This window comes from Phoca vitulina, unplaced genomic scaffold (assembly GCF_004348235.1).
Source record: "Phoca vitulina isolate PV1807 unplaced genomic scaffold, GSC_HSeal_1.0 scaffold3, whole genome shotgun sequence".
In the NCBI taxonomy this organism is placed as follows: domain Eukaryota; kingdom Metazoa; phylum Chordata; class Mammalia; order Carnivora; family Phocidae; genus Phoca; species Phoca vitulina.
The window spans coordinates 48,792,012-48,802,432 of NW_022589706.1; the positions used below are offsets into that span (position 1 = coordinate 48,792,012).

The following is a 10,421-nucleotide window of genomic DNA, read 5'->3' on the forward strand; positions in this document are numbered from 1 at the left end:
ACTTGATCTCTACTCTAGTCTTAGGCTAGATTTTAATGACCATCTATAGGCTAATTATGCCTAATTCCATATTCTAGCCTCCTTCTCCTCCTGAATTTAAAAATAATTCCTCCTCCCTGCATTCATCTATTCTAATCTACTCTGGAACTTATCAATTATCACACCCACTTCTTATATCTGATTTTTTTTCCTTTCTATGTGCACCCCCCCACCAAAGCATGTAAATATGATCAATTATCTCCCATGCCCTGAATAAAAAGCTTTTCCTTAATCTCACTCCAACATAGGCCGCTTCTTTCTGTCTTCTTTACTAGAAGTTGTTTGTTTGTTTGTTTGTTTTTAGGAAAGCAGTTTCTACATCTATTTCCTCACCACCCATTCACTTCTGAGCACACTGAATTTTGGTTCCTAATAGTAAACTCCATGGAATTTCCAGAGTAAAAGTCAGTAGTGACCTCCCATTTGTCAAATCCACCACCATTATATGGTCTTCTTCCATTTCTTCATCTACTTCAACACCATGTCTTCTTCCTCTTGACCCTCAAATATGAATTTTACCTAAGACGAGTCAAACACTGTTGGTTGTTAATTAAACAGCCATTTTCTACCCCCTTCCCTCACTGCAAATCTCACCACCTATAATAAAGGCTGAAAATAAATTTTATTCCCTTTCCCAACCTCCCTTGAAAATTTTGATGTCTGTATAGTAAGTTATCTCCAATGAGACAGATGAAACAGAGAAGACTCTTCTAGCGGTCTTCCCAGAAAGACATGCTTCACAAATGGAAAACTAAAACTCTCAGCCTTTCTCTTGTTCCTTGTTATATGTGGACTGGTTGTATAAGTGGATAATACCAGCAGCTTTGGGAGTCATTTTTTGACAATAAAGGCACAAGCTAAAGATAAAAGACGGAAAGATCCTTGGTGCTGACAACAATGTAAGCTCCTAAATCAACCCGGGCATTGCTCATCTGCTGATTCATCAATCTCCAGGGAATAAGCATTCTTTTGCTTAAGCCACTTTTAGTTTTCTATTACCAGTCATCTTCTCTTCCTCCCCCATTTCACTGTCACACCCATTTAATTCTTTTGCTCCAACTTTAGTATATTACATGGCACTTAAAAAGTGCATGGTGCCTGGCACATAGTAGATGAGCCATCAATATTTATTAAAATTTGACTAAGCTACGTTGATTATATCTATAAACTAGGATATCTTCTTATGTTCTTCAATAAAATTCTAACTCTTTAGGGGCGCCTGGGTGGGTCAGTCGGATAAGCATCTGCCTTTGGCTCAGGTCATGATCCCAGAGACCCCGGATCGAGCCCTGGAGTCCCCAGATCGAGCCCTGCAACAGGTTCTCTGCTCAGCAGGGAGTCTGCTTCTCCCTCTGCCCCTCCCCCTGCTCATGCTTGCTCTCTCTCAAATAAATAAAGAAAATCTTTAAAAAAAAATTCTAACTCTTTGGCATCATAGCAAGACTATTTCTCAAATTGACCCTGTCTTCATTTGAACTTTGTGTATCTTTGCCACTGCTAACGCTTTTAAGTTGCTTTTCCTCTCCCTTCCTCTTCAACTTTGTGAAGTCTTGTTACAAGGCATGTACCAGCTACTCTGATAACCCTTGCTTTCTGATGGAGGCACTTAAATACGCCCTCCTCTATGTTCATGGCATCTGTTCATACATTTATTATAGCATTTATCAACTTATATGGCAATGATTTGTTTACCTGTCTCTCCCTACACTGTGAGTGCAATGAGAAAAAGAACTGTTTCTTATCTAAGTGAGCCCAGATCCCAGCTCACTGTCTGGCACAGAGTGGAAACCCAATTAATTATTCTGTTATGAGTAATGACTCTTGTTCGTTAGTTTTTCAGGAACAAAAGTCAGATAATAGCCTGATTTTTATTTCCTTTGTAAATTCTAAAAAGATGACAGTCCTAAAAAAGCATATGTTGTGAGATTAGATAACAACAACAATAACCCTGGCTGAAATTGTGCCACATATGTATTAACAAACACTAAACTTTGCCAATGTTTCAATATATCATCTTAATTAATTACAACACTCGCATTTTTACAAAGCCAGTAGGGGACATTTCTCATACTTTACTACCTCATTGCAAATATATAAGCAAGGCAGACATCTATCAAAGGATAATTTCAATTCTATCATTAACTTTTTATGCTAATATAGTTTTTCCTCTAGGAATTCATATTTTAGGTAGAATTCCTAAGTTTTCTCTGACCCAACTAGAGAGCAACCCCTTCCTTGTGATATTATTTTGTTTCAGGTCCCTTGTAATATGCCACTGGCAGGAAGAAATGATCATCATTTCTTTTTTTCTTGGCCAGTCATAAGGTACACTGATCATATGTGCCCCTGCACCACCACTTTTCCCTTGAAATGTTTCCTCTAATTTGGAAAAGACAGCAGGATGGAAGGAAAGATGCTCATTTAGCTCTAGCACCTGGTTTTGTGGGTAAAGCTAAGGTTAGAGCCAAGCTTTAAGGTTTATATGAGAAAGGCTTCTCATGCTTATCTTGCTGATTCCTAGCAAAACTTCACAGTTTTCATTTGTTTCTATTACCTAACCCCTGTTTTGAGGTAAATTTTTGTACATACCCAATACAGTCAAAAAGCCAACTAGTTATCTTTTTCAGCTTCATTGTCTAAAAAAAGATATCAATCCTCATAATAATTGTCACTCCTCAGCATCATCCATTTGAGTAATGTGAGATGCATCCCAAGTTCTGGTTAACTTGTACCTCCTCTAATCCCATTTCCAGAAACAGCAGAAAGTAAGAGCAGTTCCCCCCCCACTCCTCTTTCCAGGAAGATGAAAATGGATTAAATATCTGGTGAGAGATCACACTGAAATTTCACTGCAGAATACAGATCTAGAACCAGGCACCATAACTATCAGCTCAAATAGTCACACAAAAAACAAAAAACAAAACAAAGCAACATATACTTCAGGTAAAAAATATCTCTATAAACAAAACTTGAAGAGAGCAGGATGGAAGCATATGTTGCAACTAAACTAAAACACACATGATTAATAAGTGCTTACTGAATGGATGAATAAATGAATATATTGTGTTGGTTTTATACTTTGGTAAAATCTTGGTTAAATCTATAGAGTAAATGGTGTCATCCCAAACCTGCTCAATCTATTTTTTTTTAAGATTTTATTTATTCATTTGACAGAGAGGGAGACAGCGAGAGAGCCCAAGCAGGGTATGTGGAAGGCAGAGGGAGAGAGAGAAGCAGACTCCCCACTGAGAAGAGAGCCCAATGTGGGGCTTGATCCCAGGATCCTGGGATCATGACCTGAGCCAAAGGCAGATGCTTAACAACTGAGCCACCCAGGTGCCCCCCAAACCTGCTCAATCTTAAGGAATGTTTGATTTGAGCATCCAAAAAACATGCATCCATCCAGGATAATATTGTCCAACAATCTGCATATCAGGTTAAATACTAGACACTATTATTTCCATGAGTCTATTTTTCATTTATATTATCAGCCTGAAAAAAGTCCAGATGCACCACATCTCTTATTCCTCATGTAAAATTCTCAGTTACTCATGCCTAATAGCAACTACAAAATGAAAATTTCTCCCTGGCCCCCAAATGTCTGCGGGGGGAAAAATCAATGAACAGGCTTTTTCTTATTTCTTGCATCCACATCCACATAGGCATCTCAAAAAGCACTACATAAATAAGTAAATAAATAAAATTTAAAGTCTGTTTTCCCCCTCCAAAGGAATCCAAATTCATTTAAAGGAAAAATGAATTAACACTGAAGAGTACTTGGGATCAGGAGTACTTGGTAGCACATAGGAGCATTTCTCAGTTGGTTGTGATTGTGTTAACAAACAAAGACACTTAGCAGACCGAGACAAAATTCATGTACGTTTTTATAATGGATAAAGAATTCTTTTCTATTGCTTATTATTCAAAAAAAAAAAAGAAAAAAGAAGAAAACCAGATTTACATTGGAAATCTGTCCATAGTATGCAAAACCTAAGTACTGGGTGGGGGTGGGGTTCTCTTAAAGGAGTAGGAATTCACTTAAGCATTTCCTCCTTTTAAGAAAAAAAAAGGGTATATGTAGTTATCAGAAAAAAAAAAAGAAGGCATGATAAAAGAAGTATTCCAATTGCATGAACATTTAGAGTTTTTTTTTGTTGTTATCTCACCATAGCAACTTAAAAAAAAAAAAAAAACCTACCTTGTTTTGAATCATGATTCCTTGCTCTGTGAAAGTGAAGTAAGAGGGCTTTAGCAAATCATGTGGAGATCGCTTTTATCTGCAGGGATTGGGATGAAAGACCACCATAACAGCTCATTTTTATGAGCATACACGGTCTTTCAAGCAAGTACACGTTTTCATTTCCTTGCCTTCCAATTTGGATCATTTCACAGCACTCTAAGAGTTATCTGTGAAAGCCTTCCCTTGTCTAGAAATGGCTACCACTAATGCCATGAATAGGCCAATAGTCTCCTATAGCCTACAACAAACACCCTACCTCTAAGGAAAAGAATTGCCTCCAAGTAAGTGCAATGCTTTCCTTTTCATTCTTTTTCATATTTCCAACATCTGAGTAAAGCTGTCCTTTAAAACACTTCAAACTTGATCGTTTAAAGGGAAACCTGAGCATTCAATCAGTCGAGATAGAGTTTTTTTTCCCCATAAAAATGTTTCTACAAGGGAGTATTATGATGCAGCCATCAAAAGGAATGAGATCTTGCCATTTGCAACGACGTGGATGGAACTGGAGGGTATTATGCTGAGTGAAATAAGTCAAACAGAGAAAGACATGTATCATATGACCTCACTGATATGAGGAATTCTTAATCTCAGGAAACAAACTGAGGGTTGCTGGAGTGGGGGGTGGGGTGGGAGGGATGGGGTGACTGGGTGATGGACACTGAGGAGGGTATGTGTTCTGGTAAGCGCTGTGAATTGTGCAAGACTGTTGAATCTCAGATCTGTACCTCTGAAACAAATAATGCAATATATGTTAAGAAAGAAAAAAAGAAGAAGAAGAATGTAGCAGGAGGGGAAGAATGAAGGGGGGGAAATCGGAGGGGGAGAAGAACCATGAGAGACAATGGACTCTGAAAAACAAACTGAGGGTTCTAGAGGGGAGGGGGTTGGGAGGATGGGTTAGCCTGGTGATGGGTATTGAGGAGGGCACGTTCTGCATGGAGCACTGGGTGTTATGCACAAACAATGAATCATGGAACAGTATATCTAAAACTAATGATGTAATGTATGGGGATTAACATAACAATAAAAAAATTTAAAAAAAAAAAGAAGAAATTGCTTTACAGACAGTGTACAGCAAAATAAAATATCTCACCTCTAAAAAAAAAACAAGGGAGTATTATGACTCTGAAAGCTCTATCGTCATAAAGAAAAAAAAAAAAAGAATTTGCTACTTACTCTGAGGTGAAATTCATATCAATTTATTTCAAGATGGACCTGGGTCTTCCAGAATAATACTACCTATAAAAAGACCATTAAAAGTCTCAAGTTAAGTGACTGGTAATTTTTGGCTTTAATATATTAATATATATGTACATATTATGTAACCCAATGAATATTAAAAAGAATTTACTGAGGATAGTCAATAGCTGCCATGCAATTAAAGGTACATGTTGAAATCTACATAGGAGGGAGGATTCTGGGAAGATGGTAGAGATGGCTATGCAGTCTTTTATTCCCACCAAAACCCCACATAAAAACAGAGCACTTAGATTGCAAAACCAGTAAGCCAGGAGAGCATTTAAAATAAAATTCGAGAGATGCCTGGGTGGCTCAGTCAGTTAAGCTTCTGCCTTCAGCTCAGGTCATGATCTCAGGGTCCTGGGATCGAGTCCCTGCTCATCAGGGAGTCTGCTTCTCCCTCTCCCTCTGCCCCTCCCCCCTGCTCTCTCTCTCTCTCTCTCTCGCTCTCACTCTCTCTCAAATAAATAATTTTTTTTATTTTAAAAAATAAAATAAAATAAAATTAGGTGAGGGGTGTCTGGGCAGCTCAGTCAGTTAAGCGTCGGCCTTCAGCTCAGGGCATCATCCCAGAGTCCCAGGATTAGCCCCAGGTGGTCTGGTCAGGCTCCCTGCTCAGCGGGGAGTCTGCTTCTCCCTCTCCCTCTGCCCTGGCTCATGCTCTCTCTCTCTTTCTGTCTCTCTCTCTCTCGATTGCTCACTCTCTCGCTAATAAATAAATAAAATCTTTAAAAAATAAAATAAAATAAAACTTGATGAATAGTTACCCCATAAACTCCAAAATACATGGGGCAGAGGCAAACCACCTACAACTTTAAAACTTCATGATATCTGCATCTGTACAGGAGGAAGAGGAAGAAAGCAACAGAGCAGTATCTTTGGAGTCTGAGAATAGGACACTAAAACTGCCAACACATATTCACTGGAAAGCAGAGAGCAATGTGGGAACAGCAGCTGAAAGTATAAGGAGTTTGTGAATATAATCTCTCCCCTTCCAAGAAGTACTGAACAACCAGGAACAGAGAACACCTTTAACTCTCAGAAATGGCCCACCAGAACTGGCCCTTCCAGGATAAGAACCCACACTGAAAAGAAATTGCTAGAAGGGGAACCAAAACTGAACAGGATAGAAATAACAAAGAAAAAGAGGGGAAAAGTCCAGATGAAATCACAGAAAGCACATTACCACATTTTTAAACAACATAAAAACAACAGAAGAGGGAGCTCTGTAAAGTTATATAAACTTTCCTAAACCCTGCCTTAGAAAAATTCATTTCATATAAACAGGAGCAACATAAGTATCAAGGTCATATCCCAAAGAAAGTTATCATAAGAAAAAGAGTGAAAAAAAACCAGAATAATGTCCTGCAGACAATAAAAGCCTGCCAAAAAACATGCCCACAAAACAGAATAAAACTGCAACCTACTATTTCAAAACTAGCTAAGAAACATTAAGAAAATGCTATAAAACATGAAAGAAAACAACATAAATCAGAACTAGAAAAGCTCAGAAACAATGTTCCATAACTCTGGATATAATTAGAGATAAGAAAAGAGAGAATTCCAAAAATGAGAAATAACATAAATAGGGAATAAATGCAGCAGATGATAGCTTCAGCAAAATAAAAAGTGAGAGAGAAAAACTTTAGAACAAGTAATGAAAGAAAAGAAGGAATCAAGAAAAAGTTAAAAATATTGAAGACAGGCAAAAAAATTTGAGCATATGGATAGTAGGAGAAGAAAGGAGATGAAACCAAAAGTAAGGAAACAGAACAAATACCAAATCCAGTAATTGCAGAAAGGTTTCCTAAAATAAAAGATGTAAAACTGCATATTGAAACTGTACATAGTATTGCTGAGAAAATGAGCCATAACAACAAAGACACATTGCAGTAAAATTAAGTGACTTTATAAAGAAAGGAAGGAAGGGAGGGAGGGAAGAAACAAACCTTTAGGTACCTAGAATATGAAGGTAAAAGAGTACAATTCAAAGGGCTTAGGTAAATTCTTACCAGTGTGCAATAATTCTAGGAATATTGTTCCCTTGAGCTCTTACTAAGGAATCTACTGGAGAACAACCTTCAGACAAGCAAAATGACTAGAGAGACACTCATGTAACCGCTGGTAGTGCATAAATACAAAGTTACCTGTGGCACGAAGACTAAATGAGGGACAGGGATAGTGAATATGGAAGGAAATGGCTATATTCTCAGGCAATAGGTATAGAACAGCTATAACAAATGGAAAATAACACAGAGAGCAAAAGCAAAACAATGCTAATAATTCAGTAATCATTGATGGTAGTATTAGTATTGTTACTCTAAGACTATTTCATGTGTAGCAGTAGACAGAAAAAAAATGAGCAACGATGAGACTTTCTCTTATTTTTCCATGCCCTTAAAAACCACTGTTCTCAGTGATAAAGATGCCGACACAATTTTAAAAAGAGGTTAAGCAAGAGCCCTGAAGTCTGGAATTTGAGTTGGAAGTATCGGTCTGAACTTAGGCTAGGTAGTACAAGAGAGAAAATAAAACAGAATTAAGGCAGAATATGGAGGATTAGTACTATAAATAGGAAGGTATAAGAAGATGACTCTTGATATGGAATGATGTAAGGGGATCAGCCATGTCATATCTGGGGACAGAGCAATCTCAGGCAGAGAGAGCGACATGTAAAACCATCCTGAAGCTCAATGTTAGGTGCATTTGTTTCTGTCTGTAATTCCCATTCTCCTTTAGCATACTAGAAAATTATTTCAATTTTTTTTAAATTCATAAATCAAGACTTCAAATCTGAAAATATAAAAGTTTAGAAATAGATATCTTTGCATGGAAAAGATTCAGTATTTGAATGTAGTTTGTGAGATACTTGGAAAATCCTGTCCAGAGAGTAATGGAAATTTTTCCTTCCCATTCTTTCTTTTGCCCTTCTACTCCAGAAGGAAAATTCTAACAAGAGGCCCGTCTTTGTCTTTTCCCTTGGTGCTCAGTGGATATTAGGGGAGACAATGTGAAGTGAGTATAATGGACTCTGGAACTAGGGCCCCAACTGTGCCCCCTATTATTTTTATGACTTTGGACAGTGTGCTAAAGTCACTGTACCTCAATTTCTTCACCTATGCACTACTGAAAATAATAGCATTTACCTTAGAGAGCTCTCATAAGGACAACATGAAATGCCACATGCAGAGAACTTAGAATGGTTTATGTGAGGCCACAATAAATAATACCTATTATTACCATAGTTGATGGATTATCACCAGATAGAGAAACTTCTATCCCAATGCGATGTGAGTCAGAAGATATGAGATCACATCCCAGGTCCAAAATGTACCAGTCTTTCCCCTCACTCGAGTTTCTTAACCTTGAGGAAATGTCTTCTTTCACTAATAAAATATGGATTACAACTACATACTAAAACTAACATGAAGATTCAGTACATTTTGGTTGAATCTGGTTATTTATCTATCTATATATTATCTTAAATGCTTCCAAAATAAATATTAAATATACATACAATGTCCATCATAAAAATAAATCCTAACATTTCCTTCCCCTATGTTCTGAAAAATATTAGATGGCAAATTTCTGCCAAAAATTAAAATTCTGAAAGTGCTTGACTTGGCAGTATATATTGGAATGAAAATTGGAACAACTCAGTGAAGATTAGCATAGCTTTGCACAAGAATGACATGCAAATTTATCAAGTGTTCCTTGTTTTTAAAACTCATTGAACTGTACACTTACAATGGGGAAGTTTTATGTTGTGCAAATTTTATCTCAGCAAACCTGTCTTAAAAAAATGTTCTAACTAGAACCTAGAAAGAAAACTTTCCTTTTTGTTGATTTGCCAGAAGAAGGATTTGTCCCTGGGCCTATTACCTACTCCCCCAAATTTCCACAATTTCTCAAGGATGCTATGCATGTAATTATGGGCATATTTTCTTCTTCAAGACTCCACTCCAGGCTGGCTAACATAGTGAAGGTCCATGTTTAGTCCAAAGTGCGGTTGTCTGTTATACATGCAAGAGCACTAAAGATGCGATCTTTAGTGGCCGTTTGGCCGACCATATGCAGGCAGAGGTGGAAATAAATCTTCCTTTCCTGTTGCCTTCCTGAGCTGCACATAAGGATGGAAGGCAGATTCCACCTACTATCCTCCTTATTAGTGTAAGGAAGTTAAAATAATTTATACTTTAAAGTTTACCAAGTTAAAATTATTTCTTATATTTTAAAGCTCCATGCCATCATTTGGAAAAAAAAAAAAAAATGAGCAGCTGAACACAGTTTTATGAAAAGAAAAATTAAGTACAGAATCCTCGGATAAATTTGTTAAGCTTAGTAAAAGTAGTTCTCATTTTGAACAGTATTTCAGTTATTCTGGTTTAATTAAATAACACCAGTCCCCTGAAAACACTGTTCAAATTTCAGCTACCAGCATATATTAACTGTGAGTGACTGCATAAAGAACAGTCGGCTGCTATCTCTTCACTCCACAAATCACTATGTAAATAACAGATGCAAATCATGACCAGTAACAAATCATGTCATTTCTTTCTTTCAAAGTCTGTTAGTGATTGGTCACTGTATATCTGCTACTCATTCATAGACAACAAAAATGTAGTCGTGCTGCCTCCTTATCTCCCAGTGGTAGAGAGATACAAAAGGCAAAATAATCTAGAACATTTAAAGCACTAATACTGGTGGACATTACTCTAGATCACTCTAATTTTCTAGGTACTTGCATAAAAATTTCTACCACCTTTCTACCACCAAACGCGACTTGATTAAGCCAGCTTCTGGACTGAGGAGGTATTTCAACTTTTAAATCTTTTTATCTTAGATGGACTTTTGGACAGACTCCTGAAGCTTCAATTGGAGATCATGTCATTTCTTTAGCTGA

At 37.2% G+C, this 10,421-nt stretch overlaps 1 pseudogene; it reads left to right on the top strand.

The window, feature by feature from the left end:
* The first annotated feature begins 9,130 nt into the window (after nt 1–9,130).
* On the top strand, nt 9,131–9,240 carry LOC116630342 (annotated as a pseudogene).
* The last annotated feature ends 1,181 nt before the right edge of the window (nt 9,241–10,421 follow it).